Genomic DNA, 15,421 nt, shown 5'->3' on the forward strand with positions numbered 1-15,421 from the left:
CTAAGAACTTTACGAGTAAAATCATTCCTAAAGTTGAAAAAGATAATGGGGAGGTAGTTACAGATCAGAAAGAGATTTTAAACCAGGTTAAGGAATTTTATGAAACACTTTATAAGAAAAAAGACAATGACAATGTTAATGTATATGATGAAATTAATCAAGGTTTAGATGGTGTAAATTTTACAAAGTTAACAAATGATCAAAAAGACAGTTTAGAAGGTATCATTACTGTTAATGAAGCTGGTCTGGCATTAAAACGTATGAAAAATAATAAAACGCCAGGTTCTGATGGGTTTTCTACTGACTTCTTTAAGTTTTTTTGGAAGGATTTAAAATATTTTGTTGTTAGATCATTAAATGCAGGGTACCAAAAGGGAGAATTATCTGTCACACAAAAACAGGGCATTATTATCTGTCTACCTAAGGGAAATAAACCAAGACATTTTTTAAAGAATTGGAGACCCATATCTTTATTGAACACAGTATATAAGATTTGTTCTGGTGTTTTAGCTATGAGATTTAAGACTGTTTTGAGTAATCTTATACATACTGATCAGACTGGATTTATCAGTGGAAGATATATTGGGGAGAATATTAGACTTATTTATGACATTATGCAATATAGTGAAGAAAATGATATAACGGGCCTTTTATTATTAATCGATTTTGAAAAGGCTTTTGATTCCATTTCATGGAGATTTTTGAAAAATGTTTTAAAGTTCTTTAACTTTGGGGATTCTATTATAAAATGGACAGAAGTTTTATACAATAACATAAACTCCGCTGTTATTCAGGGTGGGAATCTTTCAGAGTTTTTCTTAATTGAACGGGGCTGTAGACAAGGGGACCCCTTGTCACCGTACTTATTTATCTTATGTGCTGAAATTTTGAGTCTGAAAATTAGAAAGAACAATGATATAAAGGGAATCAAAGTCATCCAGGTTGAACATAAATTGTCCCAATTTGCAGACGATACATCTTTACTTTTAGATGGTTCGGAAGATTCCTTGAACCAGGCATTACATGAACTTGATTGGTTTGGCCAGATTTCGGGACTTAACATCAACTTTTCAAAAACTCAAGTTGTTTGGATTGGGAGCAAACAGTATTCTAAGGAGGTTTTGTGTAGAGAGAAAAATCTTTCTTGGGGAGTTACATCTTTCAAATTATTAGGTGTTAATTTTAAGGTCGACCTGGATAAGATGATAAAACAAAATTATGATGAAAGTATCAGAAAGATCAAAAGTATAATAAACCAGTGGTCAAAACGCAATATCACAGTAATTGGTAGAATAACAGTTGTTAAAACACTTTTGTTACCAATTTTGAATCATTTTATAAAGAAAAATTGTTCACCTGTGGATCAGCATATATATCTCATTTAAGAGAAAATATTAAAAACAATTTTTGGCGAGATGTTCTGTTGTCATGGGAAATGGTAATGGAGAGAGAGAAAGATAAAAAATGGGAATATTTTTTAGCCAGTCCTCTTTGGATGAATAATTTGTTTAAAGTTGGACAACGACCAATTCTTTATAAGAACTGGCTTGATGGAGGTATTCGTTATGTTAATGATTTGGTTGGAGAAGATGGTTCTTTTTTGAAACACGACGAATTACAAAATATTTTTGATGTAAATTTGAATATAATGAAATACAATAGTATTATGTCTCTGACATCAAAGATAAGTAAGCAGTTTACAAAGGAAAGCTACAAACTAGCATCTCCTTTCATTCCATCACATGTGAAAACTATATTAAAGAGTCAGAAGGGCTCAAGAGATATGTATTGCATTTTAAATAGAAATGATTGTACGTCTACAGGGAACACCAAGTGGAGCACAATTTTAAATGTAGATACTGAGAATTGGAAAGTTTTTAATAAACTTCCATTTGTCGTTACACAAAATACAAAACTGCACTGGCTCCAGTACAGAATTAATCAAAGGATTTTGACAACCAACAAATTTATCAATATAGTTGACAATGCCTCCTCTCCATTTCGTTCTTTCTGTAATTCAGGAATAGAAACTATTGAACATTTGTTATGGGAATGTGAACACGTACAGGATTTTATTGAAGAAATTGATCAATGGTTCCTTCATAATGGTATAAGCATAGCATTCACTAAAATCATATTTTTGTTTGGTAATATTAAACAATGTTGTAAAGGTGATCCACAAAATAATATTATTCTTTGGATGAAACATTATATTTACAGTATGAAGTGTTACAATAAACCATTAAATGTGCAAGGAATGTTAGAAAAAATGAAGTATATGTATAATATTGAAAAAATGATAGCTGCGAAAAACAAACGTGTGAAAAATTTTGAAAAAATTTGGAACTCTTATAGATTTTTGAATGCAACCTAATGATCCCAATGTTGTAAACATTCAGCCAGACTTTTTTTTTTCTTTTTTTTTTTCAGATCAAATTATTCCTTTTTTCACCTCTAATTTACTGTATTTTTAATAAACCCAATAGGATAAAGCATATATCTCATTATTAAGCTGGTTGTTTGCATGTACAGAATGATGCGGTTTAAGTAAACATGTGATGTTCTTCATGTAGTTTTAACTGTCTGTTATGTATTTATGTATCTTATTGAATAAAAAAATATAAAGTTAAAAAAAAACTTGGTTTGAATGTTTCTCGGGGTATCCTGCATAGCACTGGTGTGGGGATTTTTGATCAGTCGAAAAAGATGGCCGCAGTTACTGAAAATAGAACATAGGGGTTAGACAGTAGTTTTTCTCATGTTTCTCAGAAACGGTTAGGTTCAGCCAAATTCTGATGGGGTAAAAGTGTTCAGCATGATCAGATCTATCTGCGGTCAAATTTTCATTCTAATCTATTAAGCCATGTTGTAGTTATTGCCCTTTTTCAATGTTTTTTGCTATTTTTTATGTTATTTCTTTCAAAAATCTTTCCCTCTGCCACTACTAGACCAATTGGAACCAAACTTGGTATGAATGTTCCTTGGGGTATCCTGCATAGAACTGATATGAGCCCGGTGCAGATCCAGATGTTAAAAGAATAGGCCTGCAGCAGCACTAAGCTTGTCGTAAAAGGCTCAGAAATCTAGCCAGGGGCTAGGCGCTCTGCCGACAGAGCAACTGGCATGTGTACCTCAGGTGGTGGAATGGGGTACCCCTGGCATGTTACATGCTGGGGTTGTCAGGCTATAATATGGAAAACCTGACCGCAAACCATAGTCGTACACTGTGTTGGGAAAGATGTCACATTCCTCGCACGTTAAAGAACCCTGCTGTGGTATTCGATAGGAGTAGGAACCTTTGCACTCCGCCATAGGAGGCTAAATTGCCCGACCTTACCCATCCCCCCTTTTTCTAGTGGCAATCAAAATTTGTTGACCCTGTTATCCTTGTGTCCCATCCTTTTTTCATTTCATTATCATTTCATGTTCATTCTATCATCCATTTCATGTTCATCGTCTGAATATAGTTTAAATATTGCTGCTTGGAGGTTAAACCTCGACAAACAAATAGCTGAAATGATCCTTATATTTAGGACTACAAAAGTCTTCAGGCATAAAAAAGAAGACGCCTTCTTATAAGAGTTATTGCCCTTGACAGGTTTTTTTTTTACAGTTTTCAGCCAATGTCTTGAAAACGATGATAGATTTAGACTTTCATTCACTGAAATGATCCTTGTGATAAGTCCTATCAGAGTTTTTTTGAGTCAAAATTGTTGGACAACTTCTTGTTTAATTTAATTTATTGCCGTTGAAATGCAAAATACAATGTACAACCAGGTGAGCGATTCAGGCTCCTGGAAGCCTCTTGTTTATATTTGGTCCAGTTTGAAACTTATTATCAATGGTTTCCTTAAGAAAATCCCTTCCATGGTTTTCCTATTAGATTAACATCTCTAATGTTTTGGGTTTTTTTTGTATTTTGGTATGGTGCTGTCGTCACCAGCCATAGACACTTGTTTTAATTTTTGTGTGATAACTTGAGTATTAAATGGTTGATCTTTATAAAATTTTACATCAAGGTTACAAACCACATGAAGAAGATGGTAATGACTTTTGGGGTTATGGCCCCATTTGTTTTAGAATTAAGGGCCAAAAAGGGGCCTAAAACAATTTATCTATATGACTACAATGAAAGCATAGGAATGTTTATGGTATTGTTCCACAATTTTCTATACCAGAATTGTATTTATTTTTGGGCTTAAGACTTGAGTTAGGTAAGAATAAGATGCCAGAAATAAGTTTTTTTTCTGATTTCTTGATAGCTTATTAATTTCTGATCTTGATTTTTTTATTAGATTTCCCATGGAAAATTCTTGCCATCACTTGGCATACAGCATCATTAACAATTTTTCAAAACTCTCCCCTGACACTATTTGACCAATTGAAACCAAACTTGGTATGAATGTTTCTTGTGGTATCCTGCATAGAACTGATGTGGGGATTTTCGATCTGTTGAAATACATGGCCACTGTTACTAATACTAGAAAACAAGGGTCAGACAGTAGTTTTTAACATATATCTTCAAATCCTTTAAGTTTAGCCAAATTCTTACATGGGTTAAAGTGTTCAGCATGATGAAATCTATCTGTGGTCAAATTTTAATTTTAATCTGTTAAGCCTTGGAGTTGTTGCCCTTTTTCAACATTTTTTTTTTTGGCTATTTTTAATGTTATTTCTTTCAAAAATCTTTTCTCCTGACACTACTTGACAAATTGGAACCAAACTTGGTATGAATATTCCATGGGGTATCTTGCAAAAAACTGATGTGGGGATTTTGATCCGTCGAAAAACATGGCAGCCCTAACTAAAAACAGAATAAGGATCCTACAGTAGTTTTTTCATATATCAAAACAGTAAGGTTCAGCCATATTCTTTCAAATGCTGAAATGATCCTTATTATAGGGCCTTCAAAAGTCTTCAGGGATCAAAGATGTCAGGTGACTCCTTGTAAGAGTTATTTCCCTTGAAAGATGAAAAATGATGGTTTTTTTTCAGGTTTCAGCCAATATCTTGATAACTAATAGATAGAAAATTTTATTTGCTGAAATGATCTTTATGATATGTCCTACCAAAGTCTTGTCGAGTCAAAATTGTTGGACAACTCCTTGTTAAATTTATTGCCCTTGAAAGACCAACTTAAACCAGGTGAGCAATTCAGGCTCCAAGGAGCCTGTTGTTTTATTTTCAATGGGATTTTGAATTTTTTAAAATAAATTTTGCATGAAAATCACTGCCAGCTTTTTCAGTCAGATTTTCAAATATCTCTTGTTGTTTGAGTTATAGGGGCATCACGCCCCAAAAAATGGATTTATTGCCATCACTATGTGTCTGTCATCCATGGTCGCAATCCGTTAACTTTTTCTAACATCGCTTCTGAAATTTTTTGATAGAATGTAACCAAACTGTGCATGAGTATTCCTTAGGGTATTTTTAACAATCCTTGTGTGGGAATTTTGATCTGGCAAAAAACATGGTTGCCTTTACTGAAAATAAACTATAGGAGTCAAATTGCAGAATTTTGGAAAAAAATCAAGAATAGTTGGGTTTAACTTAAATCTGTCCAGGATTTAATTATTTAACATGATGGGATGGATCTACGCCAAAATTTTCAGAAAGATCTGTTGACGAATGAATAAATCATGGGTCCTGAAATGGATTTTTTTTTACTGAAGTTTACATTTCCAACTTCGAAAATCTTCTCCTCGTAAACTACAGGATGGATTGTAACCAAACTTGGCATGAATGTCTTACAATATCCTGAACAATCTGTGTATGGGGATTTTTGATATGGGAAAAACTATGGCTAATGTTACTAAAAATAGACCATAGGAGTCAAATTGATGATTTTTTTTTTAAATAACTCCTAAACAAATGGGTTGAGCTACACATTCCAACAGGAGAAAGTTGATCAGCATGGTAAGACCAACCTATGCTGAAATTTTCATAAAGATCTGTTGACCAGTGTCGGAGTTCTTGCCATTGAAGATTCAAACGAGACTATAAGAGATTTATTTATATAACATGCAAAACAGGTAGATAAATAAGGTGCTGTCTATTGATTACATGATTTTTGTGACAATAGTACTGTACGGTCAAGAGTCCAGCTTTAGAAAGCTAAAAAGACTAATTTTAACCAGGTGAGCAATTCAGGCTCTCTAGAGCCTTTAGTTAATTTTTGGTGTGATTTTTTTATCGGATTTCATATGAAAATAAAAGCTTTAAAAAGTATGCTTACCAAATTAACACTATCATTTACTGTTTTCGAGATGATGAGGTACTAAGTGATTCATGAATGCACCCTGAAGCAGACCTTTATACTTAAATTGAATTTCAAAATATTGTGCAACACTGCACTCAATGAAGCTTTTTTATTGTTTAGTTACAGGTATTGTAGGCAAAGCATTTGTTTTGTTCAAAATGCTTAAATGTGTCAAAAACTAATATTGTGTCCACACTTGCCCCAAGTGAACAGAGTTGAACATGTTTCGTTCTGCAGTGCTCTTTATTTTTTAATTGCCAGCTTTTTACTTGAAAAACTTTCACTGATGATTGGGTCCCTAAAAAAACTTTGCTATATTATGATAATTATAATTAATAAAAATTATGCCATACTCGTGTACAATGTACTTTATACATGTAGTGTAGACTGTAGTGCTTTTAGGTTCAATTAACAACTGAAGTAATGGATTAAGGGAACTACCTGTACCAATGCATGATATACATTCCATAATGTTAGTACATGTATTTTTTTAATATCAAATGATTCATAAAATGAAGTTGAACGAACAAGGTAAGTACATTATACCATCCATTCATTGAGTGGGGGTGTAATTTTTGTCATAACATTTTATATAAATTATACTAGTAGATTCAACTGCACCTTTTTGATGTACAAAGTTCTCATAGTCATACCTGCAATCAATATACAAATTTAACCTTTGACCTTACAAGCATTGAGTTATATTTTAGTTTAACCTAGAATATACATATGTATTGTCAAAAAGACAACAACACCCAGATTTCACTGCTATGGATGATTTATTCTTTTCTGGTTGACATGTTTCGCCTTGGACAGGCATTGTCAGGACCTTAGTTTAACCATTAATTCTGAGTAAGGATCTCTACCAGTTTCATATCTTAAACCAAAAAAAAAGTTTAATTTATAGCTCTTAAATGTTTGTTATCTAAATTATGAAGGACAATAAATCATAGATTATGAAAATTACTGTTGTAAAGAGCATACAATAATTGAATAACTGTTCATAAAGGAAATGGAGGGATGAAATAATGAAATGGGCAAGTGTTTGAGAAAGCTATTGCACAAATTCTACAGAGAATATAATTTAACAATTTAATACCTTATTATATAATTTCATATTACATGCATTACCACTCAAATATAGGTTTACAATAGTTTTAATAAAGAAACATGAAAGTCTTTCTGGAATGTGAAGCATCTTCGAAGTTAGAAATCAGGAATGCTCCAATATGAAATAGTCATAGAGGACCACCCTCAAGGCAAAGGAGTTGTTCCATTAGTCTTATTCTTCATACCCTATCATTCTCGAGTATAGTGTTTGGATATGCGCTTGGACTTCAGCTGAATTAACCAGTACTTCCCCTTTCAGTGCTTAAAGTTAATTTGAGTAGAACTACAGTACATAGTTTCAATCTCCAGAAAAATAAAATATTGTAGATGACAGTTATATTAAATCCATTCATATTCTTTATATCATTCATTCCAAGTAGTCCAATTGCTCATTTGCTCATTCAAACAAAATGATATGACATCAATAAAGGAAAATATTAAAAGTGATGATGTGTCAATTTTCTAACCAGCTCGTTTTCTTGCGTAGTATCCTAGACACGCACATATCCCAAGAATCCCTATGAGAAGTCCTAAGACAAGTGCAATGGCATCACCAGCATCAAATGCGTGTACTCCGGGAAAAAATGTCGATAAAATGAAAAGAACAAGTAAGACTGACAATGATTGTTCGTTCGCCATTTTGTTGAAGAAAGTATGACCAGCACGTGACCACTCATGTGATTTCTAAAGTAGTATTAGAACAATCTCGGGTACTTGCGGAGTTAACTTGGAAGCCCGGGTAATGTTTTCGTTCCACAAGTTTCTTCAAATATATATTTTAGCGATCATAGGCTCGCTTATGATTAGGTCTCAGTCTTGCATTCTTTTCCCCGTAGGCTTCTAAAGTACACCTTAAATTTTCATGATTTTTTTTTAAATAGACAAGGAGTTTCAATCAAACTATTGACCATGTTTTTCAATTAAGGAAATGTCAAAAATAATTTTTAGGTCCATTTTAGAAAAAAAGGCACGCACTTTGGTACACCAGGACGGGTCAAACTAAAATACACTTTCTACTTTCACTTTAATTTTGATTTCATAAAATAGACCCCTTTTCTGAAGCATTATTTTTCATGAAAATACTGTTTTTCCTCAAAAACAATTTTTTTTGTGTCATAGATTGATATTTACCCTGTACTTGTGATGAAAAATGATAGTCATTTGCCAAGAAACAAAAACGGGAAAAGGCAAAAAAGGAAGCGCACTATATTTTTCAGCCTCCATGTTTTGACACTCACTCAGGAATATGTAATACAAGACTTGATACCATAATGACCAGGGAACCAGATTATTCAGGAGTTAGCACCCTGAAAAAATAAATCACGAAAACTTAATTTATCATTGTTTTACCACGACGGGCTGACTACTTTAATACATCGCATTGTTTTACCCCAAGCGATAGCGAGGGGTTTAATAATGACATAAAAGAGACACAAGCAATGTGATGCACGAAATGTTGGTAATACGTTTATCTTTTTTTTTTTACCATGGCTGTGGTCTAAGGAGCTTTGAAGCACGTCGTATTAGAAAAGCAGTTATAAATTCTTTAGAAATTAGAACAGTGACGGATCCTGGGGTTGTTTTCCCTCTTTTTAGTAGAAAAAATGTCATTTTCTTGTGTAAACTGGACAAAAAAATGATTAAAAAAATGTGCTAGTACCTCCCCGTTTTAGTAAACCTGACCGAATGCCATGTGAGCTATTGCCATCACTTGGCGTCCATCGTTGTCGTCATTAACAGTTTTTCAAAACTCTTCTCCTCTGACACTACTTGACCAATTGAAACCAAACTTGGTATGAATGTTCTTTTGGATATCCTGCATAGAACTGACGTGGGGATTCTTGATCTGAAAAACATGGCCGCCTTTACTAAAAAATAAACATGGGGGTCAGACATTAGTTTTTCGCATATATCTTCAAAACTGTTACGTTTAGCCAACTTCTGACATAAGTTAATGAGGAATGATAACAGTTTAAAAAACGTGCCCTCAAATACGACCAAGTCTTATATGATCTACTCTGTATCCGTGTTCTGCATCAATTCCCTCTGTAACTAGTTTTTCAGACATGTGTATGAAGGAGAGTCGATGTATAAACTAATATGATAAAACAGAAACACCTTCTCATGCGGAAGACTGATTTTAGAAAATGTTAAGCAAGGAAGTTGTACGGTACCCAAATTTACATTAGGTTGTTCAAAATTGGGCGGATACCCCTTATGCTCGAAAAATGTGGTCGGTTATATAGAGAAAATACTAGAAATCACTGAACCCCTCCACTTTCGAAATTTCTGGAAAGTATTGTAGGAAGTTTTAATGAATAGACCCTAGAATAAAAGGGTATATTGTAGGGGCATAACATTGATGGTAGCACAATACAAATAACATATTTTTCACAACAACAAAATAGAAATTGTTTTCGGTCGGAGTGCTACGCCCCAGGAGCCCCGGCAGGGCATTGCCCTGGACCCGCTTGGAACCTGCTTTTAATACAAGTGTAACGGATTGACGGACGGAATGGACATGCACCTAATCACTTCAGACGCCAAATTTTTCTAGGAGGGAAACACAACGACGTTTCTCTAATGAAGTTCAAGATAACTATCCATTTGCATAATAATGAAACTGTTCAAGTACCATTCTGTGTAAGAATCGGGCAATGCGTGGCACATATTCTTTTCTCAATTTGGTTCTTTTTGCCTCAGATATATTCAATACATCTGAAAAAAAAATAACAAAAATGTATTTAAATTTACCCTGGAACATCTGTGACATAAAAAGATTTTTGACTGCTTGTGTAGGGAAAAGTGGGAGGAAAATTTCCCGCCATTTTTCCACAGTGCATTTTGGCAGAATTTGACTTAACAATATCTGAAAAAGGCAAACATTAAAAACACTATGAAGGCTTTTTTTGAAGGTAATATATAAATACTGGCTTGGATATAGCCATAAAATCTCTACTTTTTTTCCTTACGTACCATGTTTACCTCGTACTCATTTTGCCTGATTCTTCGACAGAGAGCCGTTCTTATTTCGGACAGGGCGTCTGATTTGACTTTTTAGATTTTCAGAATAACCCCAAAAAAGTCTATGACTTACTGTTCAAACGAGACGTTCATATTTCAGTGTGCACCTTTTTTTTTTTTTTGTTTTTGCATTTGTGACGACCAACAGAAAAAAAGTACACTTGATGCCAATCAATTTCTTTGTGTTATAAGTACATAGCATGTATAGTTTTAGATGAAAACTATCGGTAAAGGCATCTTCAACAATTTATAATATTTATTCGGTCACAAGGTGTCCACGAGTGAATGGGAATGGCAATCAATGGATTCGTACAGTAATATAAAATCGCCAAAAACAATGACATATGCGAATGTTGTGTGCTTAATTTAGAAACCAATGAGTTGACAGTCATTTTTAAAAAAAAAAATAAAGTGTACTATATATTTAAATGTTCAGAAGAAGACAGTTTATATCAGGTTTGTAAAATAGGGATTTTGAGTATGGAGAGAGCTTGAAAGATTTTTTGGGATCAAAATATTTAGTTTTGCCATGAAAACAATTAAAATATCTATGTTATTGAAATATCAGGTTACAAAATTTATATGAAGGATAGAAAACAAAATTATACCAGATATTCACGTGGCATCAGAGAATCGCTTGTAAAATTTATAGATATTGTAGAGACTGATAGTTAATATGTTATGTGGAGTGGATTACAACAAATATTTCTCCGAAAATGCTCTTAGTGTGAAATAGAGCAAGAATATCTAAAACTCTCCCAAGAATCAAACTATAAATGTCTCAATGGGAATTTCAATGCCAGAACTTCAGTTAAAAATGACTTAGCAGAAATCATAGATCAAATTTAGATAAAACTTGCTGTTGATGGTTTTGAGCAAAGTACGATCAACTCAATCTTGAATGATATAGGTTATATCTGCTGAAAAGATGTTTAGCACACCTTCCTTCACCTGTAGGTAATGAAAAGCCCTGGTTCGAGAAAAACTTTGAACAAGCCATTCAAAAGTTTCGAAAGTTTAATAAGAAATATAAGAAAATTGGTAGTACTGAAAGCAGGAATGATTTTATTGCTACAGAAAAGGACTATGAAAGAGTTATGGATGTTAAATATAACATTATTGTGATAAATTATCAAAAGATCTACTAATGATCCAAAACATTTTTGGAAGATTCTTTAACGTAACAAGAAACAGAAGCAACCGTTCATCGAGGTTTGAACCTTGTGCAATTTTTTTAAGAACTAAATCCCTAGAGTACTAATGAAAAGCGAGTACCTTTTTCAGGATATGATATCCCCTTAGAAATAAATAAGCAAATCAACGGATATATATCTCAAGATGATATTCTAAAATGTATAAGAAATCTCAAGAGTACTGATGAAAAACGAATACCTTTTCGGGATATGATATCCCCTTAGAAATAAATGAGCAAATCAAGATGAAATTCTAAAATGTATAAGACATTTAAAAAAATGATAAAGCTTGTGGTCAAGACCAAATAGTAAATGAATATATAAAATCAACTTCCATCAGCTTTATAACCATCTACGAAAAATTCTCCAATCTAATCTTTGATCCGGGTATATTGCCCCAAAATTTGGTTATCAGGTAGAATAAAACCCATCTTTAAGAATAAAGGGAACCAAGCAGATCCTAAAAATTACCACCCTGTAAGTTGTTTAGGGAAACTCTTACAGCCATACTAAATGTCTGATTAAATGAATACTTAGACGGAGAGGGGGTTATTTAAGAAAATCAGAGCGGTTTCATGAAAGATTACCCTACACTTGATAACATATTTTCTATCTTCTCAATATTTTATGTTCTAAAATTACGGAAGAAAAAACTTTCCAGTGTATTTATTGATTTCGAAAAAGCTTTCGATAGAGTTTGGCGTGATGGCTTGTTTTATAAATTGTTACTTAATAAAATAAATGGAAAAATGTACATTGTTATTTTCAATATGCATTGTAATATTAAATCGTGTGTTTCATATAAAAATATGACTTCCGAATACTTTGATTGTGAAATAGGTTTCAGACAAGGGGAAAGTCTGTCCTCCTTTTTATTTGCACTATTTTTGAACGATTTAGAAAACTTCATGATTAGCAAAGATATAACCGGAATGGGTAGTATAGCATCTGAATTAGAAACAGAATTAGAAATATGTCTGAATTTTTTTTCCAGTTAGCTGAATCTGTTGAATATCTACAAAAGCGACTAGATGTATTTGTTGAATACTGTGACAGATGAAAGTAAACATAAATAAAACAAAAATAGTAGTTTTTGCAGGCAGTGTCATAGATGTCACAGCGGTACGAGTCCCACGGAGGTAACGACCAAACATTTGCTTCGCAAATTTCACAGTGCTATCATTGTCGGGAATTTTTTCAGACCCTTCTATGCTTACTTTATCTCCCCTGTATCAATTTGATCCGATGGAGCAGTGTAGCGAATAGAGTCGTCACATTCTGAGGTTTAATATATAAGGACGAAAATGTTTAGTTAATTTTTGTAGGTCGTATGATGTGTATGATATTTTTGTGCTTGGATTAGGTGTTGAAAATATACTGAAAGTCAGCATTACGGTCAGAAAAAGTTTCAACAAAACAATTTTGATATCACACCCTATTATCAGCAAATGGGATTGCAAATGCTATTGATACCACAGACGCTACAGTCCAATGATCGATATGACAGATGGGCCTTTCTTTTCATATTTGCCGCTATTTGTTTAATTTTCAGCCTTTTTTATGATTCCATGTGTCGAACATACACTAGGCCGTATGTCTGTCCAATCTCCAGGCATAACTTCAACTTATAACAGAACAGGAAAGATATTAACTTGTAATTTCGCCGTTGGACATGCTAATATTCACTTTTTTGACAATTTTGATATCACACCCTATTATCAACAAATGGGATTGCAAATGCTATCGATACCACAGACGCTACAGTCCAATGATCGATATGACAGATGGGTCCTTCTTTTCATATTTGCCGCTATTTGTTTAATTTTTAGCCTTTTTATGATTCCATGTGTCGAACATACACTAGGCCGTATGTCTGCCCAATCTCCAGGCATAACTTCAACTTATAACAGAACAGGAAAGATATTCACTGGTAATTTCGCCGTTGGACATGCTAATATTGACTTTCGATGTTTATTTTTTTCGGAACGCCTAGTTCCTGGTAGCAATCTATATTGGTCTTGAAAAATTTAGGATGTTTTCTACCTTATCACCATGTTCGAGTTCATTCATAGTTTGATGAATGTATTAATTATTGCCAATATATTTTTGGTTGTCAACAAATGTGTGCTGTCGTGCTAACAACGACAGGATATTTCTCCAGCTATTCAGCAATCGGTATAAGAATAAAAAATGAATTTCATGGAATAAATTTTCGTTCATTTGTGCAAAATTGAAAGCCCTATTGTTAGTATTGTTCAAAGGATATCTTGATGTTCCGTTCAATGTTTTGAAGCCTATCTTTTAAAACATTTCTACACCAAGTCAGTATTATAAAGATTTCTTCGTCAACTATTTTATAGTCATGTATTATACATTTCCTTGGTTTCATTATTGTCTTTGTTAATATATGTTGTTTGATAGTGTTATTGATTTTCCGATATTCCCTTTCATATTTATTTTAAAAAAAAAACCAAAGCGGTGGCCGACGTTTCCGCTTTTTGAATAAAAAAACTTAATATTGATATGATGAAGGTGAAACCTTTTAACGCTCCCGAAGTTGAGAATTTTGAGAGGGGTATGATTTAATATATTATACTTATAACCTTCAAATATGGTAAATTTTGTAATGATGTATGATTTTAATTGTCCCAAAGCATTTACTAATTGCCATGGTCAGCTATGTCTATTGGCCGAAACGTCCAACATTCGTAAGGAATTATGGGCTGTTATAGTCCGAAATGTCTTTGAGTCGAATTGTCAGGCACTGTAAAACATTTATGGTTCTTATAAATTGCAAAAAGTTTAAAATATTTCTTTTATTTTATTAAGTTCGTTTCATTCTGTTTCGATTTGTATCGTATACTTTTGTTTTTATTTCGTTTTGATTCATTTCTTCTAATTGTTTCGTTTTGATTCTTTCTCTTATCGATTATTTTCGTTTCGTTTTGTTTTGTTATCGTTTCGCAATTTTTAAGTACCCAATAATTATAGGTAATATTGATTAGGTTATTTTCGTAAACATCCGGGGGCCATACTGCAGACTTATGGCCACCCTATCTTGGAATAGCTATGATTCGATTTGTATATAATCATCGAAACTAGCGAATATTTTCCGAGACTGGTTTGGTTCTCAAGGCTAGAAACCACTATTTCCACTTCCCATAGTCTTCTATGCTAATTTCACAATATTCAATGGCTTCTCTGGACTTTACCTTAACTTTAACCTGCAGAGGACTATACATCAGCATGATTCTACGTATGTCAGCTCACAATCCTCAGAATGGCATGTGGGGTTAGCAGACTTGCAGTGCAGTACTGGTCACCGGAAATGAAGGGTATATAAATAGCATTGGAAATCCCAGTGTTTTCACAAGATAGGGGTATATTTAGAAACCATTATGGAGATTAGGCTTCACATCACAAGAAGCAAAATGCACCTATAAAATGTACAGAAATGTTTTTCCTTTTTATTTTTAAATAAAATGAGAACTTTTTTCACAGCACTATGAGGAACGGGGGTAATTTCTGCGTAGGACTATTTTTGCGTACGTTCCAAATGCTCATTGGTTGAATTCGTGGTCTGTAACCTCAATCCCATATATACAAATGTACGCAAATGAAGCTGCCATTATGCTGTTTTTCAGCTCCTGAAAATGAAGATACAAACCGGATATTGATGTTTTTTTTTATACAGAACCAAGTTGATAAAACAACCATAAACGCTCCTTTCGGGAGCGTATAAATACTACATGTAAATCTGACGTTATCTTTTACATCTACTAAACCAATCATAAATTGTGGTTGTACAGCAAACGTTGTCACATGTAGATCCACT

Source organism: Perna viridis, chromosome 1 (assembly GCF_037379345.1).
Source record: "Perna viridis isolate PV_CMFRI_1.1 ecotype Kerala chromosome 1, ASM3737934v1, whole genome shotgun sequence".
NCBI classification, from domain to species: domain Eukaryota; kingdom Metazoa; phylum Mollusca; class Bivalvia; order Mytilida; family Mytilidae; genus Perna; species Perna viridis.